Source organism: Salmo salar, chromosome 02 (genome assembly GCF_965601325.2).
Source record: "Salmo salar chromosome 02, fSalSal1, whole genome shotgun sequence".
NCBI classification, from domain to species: Eukaryota; Metazoa; Chordata; class Actinopteri; order Salmoniformes; family Salmonidae; genus Salmo; species Salmo salar.
This window is the reverse complement of record NC_138292.1, coordinates 54,977,012-54,986,315: the sequence shown is the minus strand read 5'-3', so window position 1 is coordinate 54,986,315 and position 9,304 is coordinate 54,977,012.

The window sequence follows — 9,304 nt, the reverse complement described above, 5'->3', positions numbered from 1 at the left end:
GATAGTGGAGACAGTGTGGAGGCAGTGGTACAGGATAGTGGAGACAGTGATAACGGCAGAATGGTGAACTTACTAAATGAAATGAGAGTTTGACTGTGTGATAATAGGTTGCTTCTTGTGTAAATATTTTCTGTCTGGATTTTAATGATTTGTATGTAGTGGAGACAGTGTGGAGACAGTGGTACATGATAGTGGAGACAGTGTGGAGACAGTGGTACAGGATAGTGGAGACAGTGGTACATGAGTGTGGAGACAGTGGTACATGATAGTGGAGACAGTGTGGAGACAGTGTTTCCAAAGACGACACACAAAGATACACATGCATGCACACTCACACACACAGACATGTTTCAGACATGGATCAGAAAGAGTCCCGGCTCCTGCCTTTGAACCGTAGCATGGTGACGTCCGATAAGCCAGCCGTGTGGGTTGGTCAGGAACTCTGCATAACTCAGCACATTCTTACAGCACACAGTGCTGGATGCCAGGCCACACTGCGTTCACCCTATCCACCACCCACCATGGAGAGGCCACAGCCCCAGTGGCGACACCCCAGGCCAGGCAATATGAACACAGCTCCCCAACCATGGTTCCTCCAACCAGTAGAGCAGGATTTCTTGGGACAATCACAGCTGGAAATACTCTATGATTAGGGCCTGGAGTTTTTCCTGGCTATATGACCTGACCAGGAAAAATCTCAGGGCACCGAGTTATGACTTATAACTACAGATGTAGGGTCTTAATTTGATCACCCTGTTGCATTTAAAACTTGTAGTGTATTTGAGGTTTAAAAAGGCTTCTGAAGTTTGAAAATGTCCACAAACATTACAGACTTGAAAAAAGTCCATTAATTAGAATCCACATAATAATTCACATTTCCTGTTGCTGCAGGATTATTGTCCTGCTGTAGCAAACTGGCTCAAATTAAGATCCTACATCTGTAGGGCACAGTGTTTTTCCTGGTCAGGTGGTCAAGAATAAACTGGGCCTTGTATAGGATTACAACACTAGCAATCTCAAAAGTCACTCAATGTTCAAGAAATTTACAGCACACCACAACAATAGTATAATCCACACTTGAATCTATCTTGGTGGTAGAGGGAAAAAAGCTGGCTAGGTAGATGTTGGCTTGTTGCTTTTATGGAAGGATACAGCGCTCCAGGTCTCCCATGTAGGTCAGACACAAATCCTGTGCCTCCAGCAGAGAACCCAGAACCTCTTTCAGCATCTGAAGGAGCCAAGGAGAAGGGAGGAGAGCAGAGTTTCTTCCAGGTGCTGCTTTCACAGTGGTAATCCTTCCTCAGCGTGACTGTGGGTTTTACAGAGAATCTCTCCAAACAGGTCCCAGATGGTGGGAGGTAGACAGTGACACAAATAAAACACATGCAGACACACATGTACTCCATAAGCTTGCAGTTACTTAGGGACACACACTCATACGCACTTGCAGTTGTTTAGGCACGCACATACATGAGCTTGTACATACCCTAGGCCACACACGCGTACACACAAAACGACTGAAGGTGAGAAGTGATTTGTCACTCCTGGGTGGTCCTTGTGTAAAGATAAGGCGAGCTCTGCTAAAGCCCTCTGTTAAGTAGAAGCACAAGTTGGGGCTGTTTTGTCAGGTTAGCGGCGGAGACCTCTTTACAACACGTGTGGAACGTCTGCGGCCTGTAGAGCCGTAGAGAGCTAGAAGAGTTCCTCTAAGTTTACATCCCATCTCAGAGCTTGTTTAATGACAATGAGTCAGGAGCATGACTAGCTGAAACTAATATAAGCCTCCTCCTAACAGGCCCTGTGGCTTTTTCTGCTCACATCAGCTCCTCTGTTTGTGGAAGATTAACACACAACATAGAGGAGGCCTCTGCTTTGTAGCAGAGCTGGTCAGGCATTAAGATCACGAAGGTGGTTAGAAAGAAGAGGAAGACATTTGAAATGAAGAGATAAAAGAGTCAATCTTTCCCCATTTCAAACCCAATCCTCCGTTCCTGCCTATTTCTGTCGGGAAGGGAAAAAATCCCGGTCTCCTCACTCCTCTCTCATGTGGTTACTGGAACAACAATGTACAATCGGAGCGTTTCGTCCTTTGATGTTTGCATTCACCAAACCGACTTCAAGCGGAGGAGAAAAGAGAGGGTGAGAAAGACGCAGGAGAGAGATTTTGTGGTGTGCTTTCGCTCTCTCTCATTGGCAAGGCATCTGACGTCTAGCCGGCAAAAGACAAAATTCGGTTTTGCCTGTTAAGCCGTCTGTCAAGAGGGTTTTCTCAATTTTTTCTTGCCCGTTTTGTGGATGTGGCTGTGCCGTTGTGAAGGCCGCTTACACGCTTTTCAAACAATAACAGTTCAATGCTCCCCCTTCTGCTTCCTCTGCCAGGGCCCCGCACATGCCAACACATCCTTTTGAGAGCCTTGAAACGACAACAAACGCTAAGCGTTTTCACCGCTGAGAGAAAAGAGGCCCATACGCGAGCCTGTGTAATTAAAGTCTATCTAATACTGTTACATTTCTGCTCGGAAATACACAAAAAAAGGAGCGTTTCCAAGGCTCTTTCTCTGTCGCTAATCCGGCGTTCTTTGTTGAGGTCGCCACAAATACGCCTCGCTCACAGAGAAACAGAGAAGACTCAAAATGGTGGAAATAAAATAGCCAGGTTTCAAAACTTGAGTTTGCCGGCTTGAATTAAGTGTAGGCCGCTACGCCACGACAGCAGGCTCAAAGAGCACATGGAATCAGAATTTCTATCTATACCCCCTCCTTGGTATGAGCTTCAAACTAACTATGTGTCATCTCTCAGTCAGCCAACATTATCTCTTTCTTCACCCTGGAAGGTGACCATACAGGGCGTACTGTACGTTTGATCAGATGCTAGCATCATCGGGTTGTCTACATATATAGCTATGTGACAGTGCTAATTGTACGTGACACATTCAGAACACAGGCGTTCTTTTTCGGACAACATTGTTACATATACAAGGCCTTGAAAACCAACATCCTCCAATGTGTCTGAAGAAATCCATCTCCATTTCGGTTGCTGTAATCCTTGGCCATTCATTCACCTCCACCCCTGCACGGCTCCGCTGTAGGAGGCATCAACGGCTTCGAACATTAAAGAGACAATCAAAGAGTGAGGCATCAGAGCTGGGCTAGTGCCTCTGGAATGGAAAGTGTTATCAAAAATACAGCTAAACTTGATCCTCTGTGCCCGTCCTTCCCACAGGCAAAGTTATCCTTTCAACCGGCTGCTGCCTTCAATAACCCCAAACAAAAATAATGTCAGAGTATGCGAACGTGTCTGAATGCGAAGTACGCACTGATTATTGACTTCGGGTATTCAGAGCTGATGTGTTGGTTTGAATAGGGTTGAACACAAAGGCATACATACATACTGTCTTTGTGGCTCTCCGTGACTTAAGATCAGGGCCGGCCTTGGGCATAAGCGACTTAAGAGGCCGACTGGGAACTCAGTTGGGGTCTCAACTTACCATTGAGAGTTATAATTGTAGAATACACAAGGTGCAATTTCAAAATGTGGTGGTGCACTGCAGTTTTTCTCTTGTTATGTCAGTCACTGACAGTCGGTCAATGAGCCCGTCAGCTAACATTTCTTTTTTGTTAGTCTAGCCAGCTATCTAAAATTGCAGTAATCATGATTGAATTATTGACCAGGCATGAAGGGCACATGCCCGGGGGCTTTGACCTCCAGGAGGCCCCCATTGATTTTGATAGTCATTCTAACTCAGATATCATAACACCATGGCATAAGTCATGGCAAAATGTGTAGAATTGCAGGAAATGAACTCTAAAACGTGTTTCTCTCTGCCTTCAAGAGGGGGGAGGGGCACTAAAATGTTTTCCTCTTGGGGTGGGGGAGCCCCACCAATTTCTTTTTGCTTAGGCTCCCAAAAGGCCCTACTTATAACCTCTGTGCTCGTGAAACCGTACCAAAATATATTGTGTATAAATATCAATGTATATTTTACTGTAGCTTTCTACCAGCTTGTGGTATCTTGTGGCTAGAGACTGTATGCGTTAATAAAGGTCAGGTGGATTACTGCTTTCGTGTGTAATGGTATACTGTATGTGGAAGGTATGTACCTGTAGGTATCATGTATAATGTTAAAAGGTATCTTTAAAGCCTTAAGTTATAACATGTGGTGGAGCACCAACTGTATACAGGTCAACAGGTTTCCCAATTAAGGTTGAGTATTTTAAACAGATCATACTGAACAAAAATATAAATGCAACATGTAAAGTCATGGTCCCATGTTTCATGAGCTGAAATAAAAGATTTTCCATATGCACAAAAAGCTTATTTCTCAAAAATGTTGTCCACAAATTTGTTTACATCCCTGTTAGAGAGCATTTCTCTTTTGCCAAGATAATCTATCCACCTGACAGGTGTGGCATATCAAGAAGCTGATTAAACAGCATGATCATTACACAGGTGCACCTTGTGCTGGGGACAACAAAAGGCCACTCTAAAATATGCAGTTTTTTTTCACACACAATGCCACAGATGTCTCAAGTGTTGAGGGAGCGTGCAATTGGCATGCTGATTGCAGGAATGTCCACCAGCTGTTGCCAGAGAATGCAATGTTAGTTTATCTACCATAAGCCTCCTCCAACATCGTTTTAGCAGGACGTCCAACCGGCCTCATAATCGCAGACCACGTGTATGGCGTCGTGTGGGCGAGCGGTTTGCTGATGTCAATGTTGTGAACAGAGTGCCCCATGGTGGTGGTGGGGCTATGGTATGGGCAGGCAGAAGCTACAGACAATGAACCCAATTGCATTTTATTGATGGCAATTTGAATGCACAGAGATACCGTGAAGAGATCCTGAGCCCCATTGCCGCGCCATTCATCCGCCGCCATCACCATGTTTCAGCATGACAATGCACGGACCCATGTCACAAGGATCTGTACACAATTCCTGGAAGCTGAAAATGTCCCAGTTCTTCCATGGCCTGCATACTCACCAGACATGTCACCCATTGAGCATGTTTGGGAAGCTCTGGATCGACGTGTACGACAGAGTGTTCAAGTTCCTGCCAATATCCAGAGACTTCGCACAGCCATTGAAGAGAAGTAGGACAACATTCCACAGGCCACAATCAACAGCCTGATCAACTCAATGCGAAGGAGATGCGTCTAACTGCATGAGACACTCCTAACTTTTTTTTTAAGGTATCTGTGGCCAACATATGCATATCTGTATTCCCAGTCATGTGAAATCCATAAATTAGTGCCTAATGAATTTATTTAAACTGACTGATTTCCTGATATGAACTGTAACTCAGTAAAATCTTTGAAATTGTTGTATGTTGCATTTATATTTTTGTTCAGTGTAGAAATAGAAATCCACTAAAGCAGCACACACATTTTCTTTTAAGAAAAGTACCTTTTCTAATTCTGTAATACTATTTCTAAGACACTGATAGCACGTAGCGCTAGCTTCAGAGTATAGAACACAGTGGTGCTGTTGTCACCAGAAGAAGAATAAGGAGGAGGTGTGAATATGCATATGGTACCCGCAAGAGCCCTGCAACATCCCGACTTTGCTAGGATGAAAGGAACTGCAAAGCCAAATCACTTTATCAACCCCAACAGCCAGTCTTATTGTGGATGTACTTCAGACGCTAGCTAGGCCTAAAAAGTCACAGCGCTAATTGCAAGACACAACAAGGAGATTGTTTGGCCCGGTGCTAACCGTTGTGTACGGCTAACGGTAATCACCACAATAATTTGGCTCCCAGAACATCAAATGGTGGTTTGGAGCTGGAGGAATTTGCATTGAGCTCTTTGATCTGGGAAATTTAAACAAAGCATGACCCGCTATGCAAAAAGCATGAAGGTTAGAGTCTTCCCCTCTCCCTCCCTCCCTCTCTCCCCCCCTCCCCCCTCCCTCCCTCCCTTTACTCCCCTCCCATCCAGCTAAAACCACTTCTACAGTGGAGATTATCGTGGCTAAAAAAGCAACAAAGGGTGAAAACAGACATCAGAGACTAACTTCATAATTTAGAGGTGAACTTTTAACCAAGGTAAGTATTGTGGTCAAATGGAGTGAACTGTGTGGTAACAGTAACTTACACACAATAAAGTCTGGAATATTTTTTTATGCAGTGTTGGTATCATTCCCCTTTAAGAGGATCACTTGAAAGATATAGAAGTAGGAGTGATTCACAGTATACAGTATTTAAGGAGGTAGGGGATTTTTGAACTGTTCCACTTCAGTTCGTGTATTATTATTTCCAAGAAAAAAAAAGAAGAACTAGAGCAGTAAAAGGCTTTTAAGTAAGTTTTGAAAGTGCAACACATTTTGCATGAATATCACTCTCTCACATGGGTTTTATAGAAGTCCCTAAAGTCTTCTCACTCCCTCTCCTTGAATGCAACTTTCTTCCTTGCTCACCCATGCATACAGACTTTTAATCAACTGCAATTAACCCACCGAGTGTTCATGTGATGGGTACCCAGAGATAATGAAGACACTAGACTACAGCCAGGCCTTTTCTCACCCAACCTTTGTTAAGGTGACACAACCGCATGGCTGCTTGTCAATGGAATGGAATAGACAGACCTATAGGCTGACTGGGTAACCTGTAAATACTCCTGTATTATTACCTAGACTGCTATTGTGACTGACTGGGTTCGAACCCAGGTGTCCTGTTTTCCAGAAGACTGTGCTAGCCTGCTGAGCTAAAGCCCAGGCATAGTATGTGATAAATAGGCTCACTGGGGAACAGTCAGATACCCCAAAGATTATTACTCCTGTGTTATTCTCCCAGGCTGCTATTGTGACTCATTGGATTCGAACCCGGGTTTGTTGGGTGTTGCAAGGCTGTGTATGTTGACGGTTATTGTGTGTCAGTAGCACAGGAGGTTGGTTGCACCTTATTAAGGGAGGACGGGCTTGTGGTAATGGCTTGAACAGAATAGGTGGAATGGTATCAAATAGACCAAACACATGTGTTTGATGCCATTCCACATGCTCCGTTCCAGCCATTATTTTGAGCCGTCCTCCCCTCAGCAGCCTCCACTGGTCAGTAGGTGTGGTTGTGTTGTGTCCACACCTTGTCTGTGTTGTTTGAACGTCCACTTTCCTCTGTCCCCTGCTATAGTAGTGAAGGGAGCTGGAGGGCGATGGCCCATGTGTTTTCTGCTTCTTGAGGTTCACCACATCATCACTGCAGGACAGCATGGTAGCTCTAAGACAAAAGACACACACATGTAATTAGGATGATAACGTTTTGCATACAGAACTACAATGAGCAGCAGTTAGGTGGGAAACGTTTGTAAAGAACGTCAGGCAGTTGGAGATCTTGTAATCGTAAAACTTGTTGACACACAAACGGAAACACTGCAGGATCAAAAAGGGAGGATAAAATGTGTCAGTCAATGTTTCTTTTGACAAACTTTTCAACAAATATCCTTTGACTCGTTGAAAAGCTTGATACAACAATAGCAGGGAGAGAGAATACAATATTTTTGTACCCGCAACTGCACTCAAGACAAACTTTGTCCCCATGAAGAGATTCATAACAAATGCATAATATTATCTATTCAAAATGCCTGGCAGAAACCATCTTTTAACAATGACACTTCAATCTATCGGTCCCGCATGGGGGAAGATGTTTATGTAAAAAGTGACCATCAGAACAAACATCTAAAGAGGAAGACATCTCCATCTTTACATCTAGCTTATTTAGGGATATAACAGAAATGGGAGAGAAAAGTCATGCAAAAAATGTACAATTCCACCTTTTTATTCAGAACCCAGCATGAATGTGTCGGCGAGAGAGCTAGCTCGTGGTATGTACGGAGATGAAAAGTGGACGCCATTCCTTTGAAATCCTCCTCAAGTCAAAATTACCATTTCATTTCAACTCCAGCCAGGAAACTGAGAGCCGGCTAACTACTAACTGCTTTGGGCATATCATTATTTATTGTGTGTAAACTTTGGAGCGAACAGTGTTGCTGGGAATAATATGTTGTGTGGGAGGTGGAAGTCAACAGTTGGAGCAACCACAAAGGCAAAGATCAGGCTTATTTTCTTTGTAGGAGAACCACATAAAAGTGAAAATAATGCCCATTATTATGACGCAACAACATGAGACTTCTCTTAGAATGATTTTCTAGCAACTCAGAACTTAACATGCAAGCACAGGCAACCAGTTTGACCCCCTTGTGTTAATAGCATTAGCATTTTTCTTTGCTAATTAGCGATATTGTTATAATTGAGCCATTAGCTGAGTTTAACTAAACACCTTTTCCATAGTGGCCACATTAAGTCTGTAACTTCCTTTTATTTAGTTGAATATATTTTCCTCACCCCAGCAGGAGTGAGTTTTACCTACGCACCAACTGCTAACACTATGTCAAAATTAAGTTCCAAAATATACCTCTTAAAACTTCAACCATTGAGAGGGGGAGGAGAGAGCTATAAAAAGAGAGAGAGAGAGGAAATTGAACCTCAATAACTATATGGGCAAAGGCCCAAGGGCTTTGTCTCTCATTTTCTTATCTTCCATTTGAGTCAAAGAAAAATAAGATTTGGCACCTGGTCAATAGGTCTTTTGCACCTTTGATGTTAGCCATTCTGTCTATGATGTAACCTAATAAGATCATGTTTTATCAAAGAAATAGGTTCAGATCATGAGACTGTTAATCATTATAACCTTATAGTGGTAATGCTCTAGGCGTTCACTAAGCCAACAGGCCACATTTGTGCTAGCACAACGTTAGCATACAGATAGATTGCTGCTAAGATGGAATGCTACACCTGTTCGTTAGTGCAGTTAATTGGATTAGCATAGTTAGCATGCTATCCAAAACTTTGTGTACAGCATGCCATAACACCTACCTAAATGCATAGTTTTAAGCATTGCTTTTTAATGCTAGCTGCCATAGTTTACCTTTGGATTAGCATTGCTACAGGATGCTAACACGCAGGTGCATCATGGTAATATTCAAGTGCTTCACAATAAAACAACTACAGCCAATAATACTGACTCATGTATCGCTTCATAATAAAAGTGATGACACCAAAACCAAGGCTACATTTGGATCAGCATACCTATTCCATGCTATCATACTTTATCTTGGATGTACATACACTATGTAATGAGTGCTAGCTCAGCATTTAATGGGGAAGGAACAACAACAAACCATAAGGAGAGGGCGTGGATCAAGCCCAGTGTGATTCACCGTCAGCGGGGAAGAAGGAGCATAACTTTGCTGACTGCTCTCAGCTCTGACATAGAGTACATATAATGTTAAACATATGGCTGGAGCCGAGG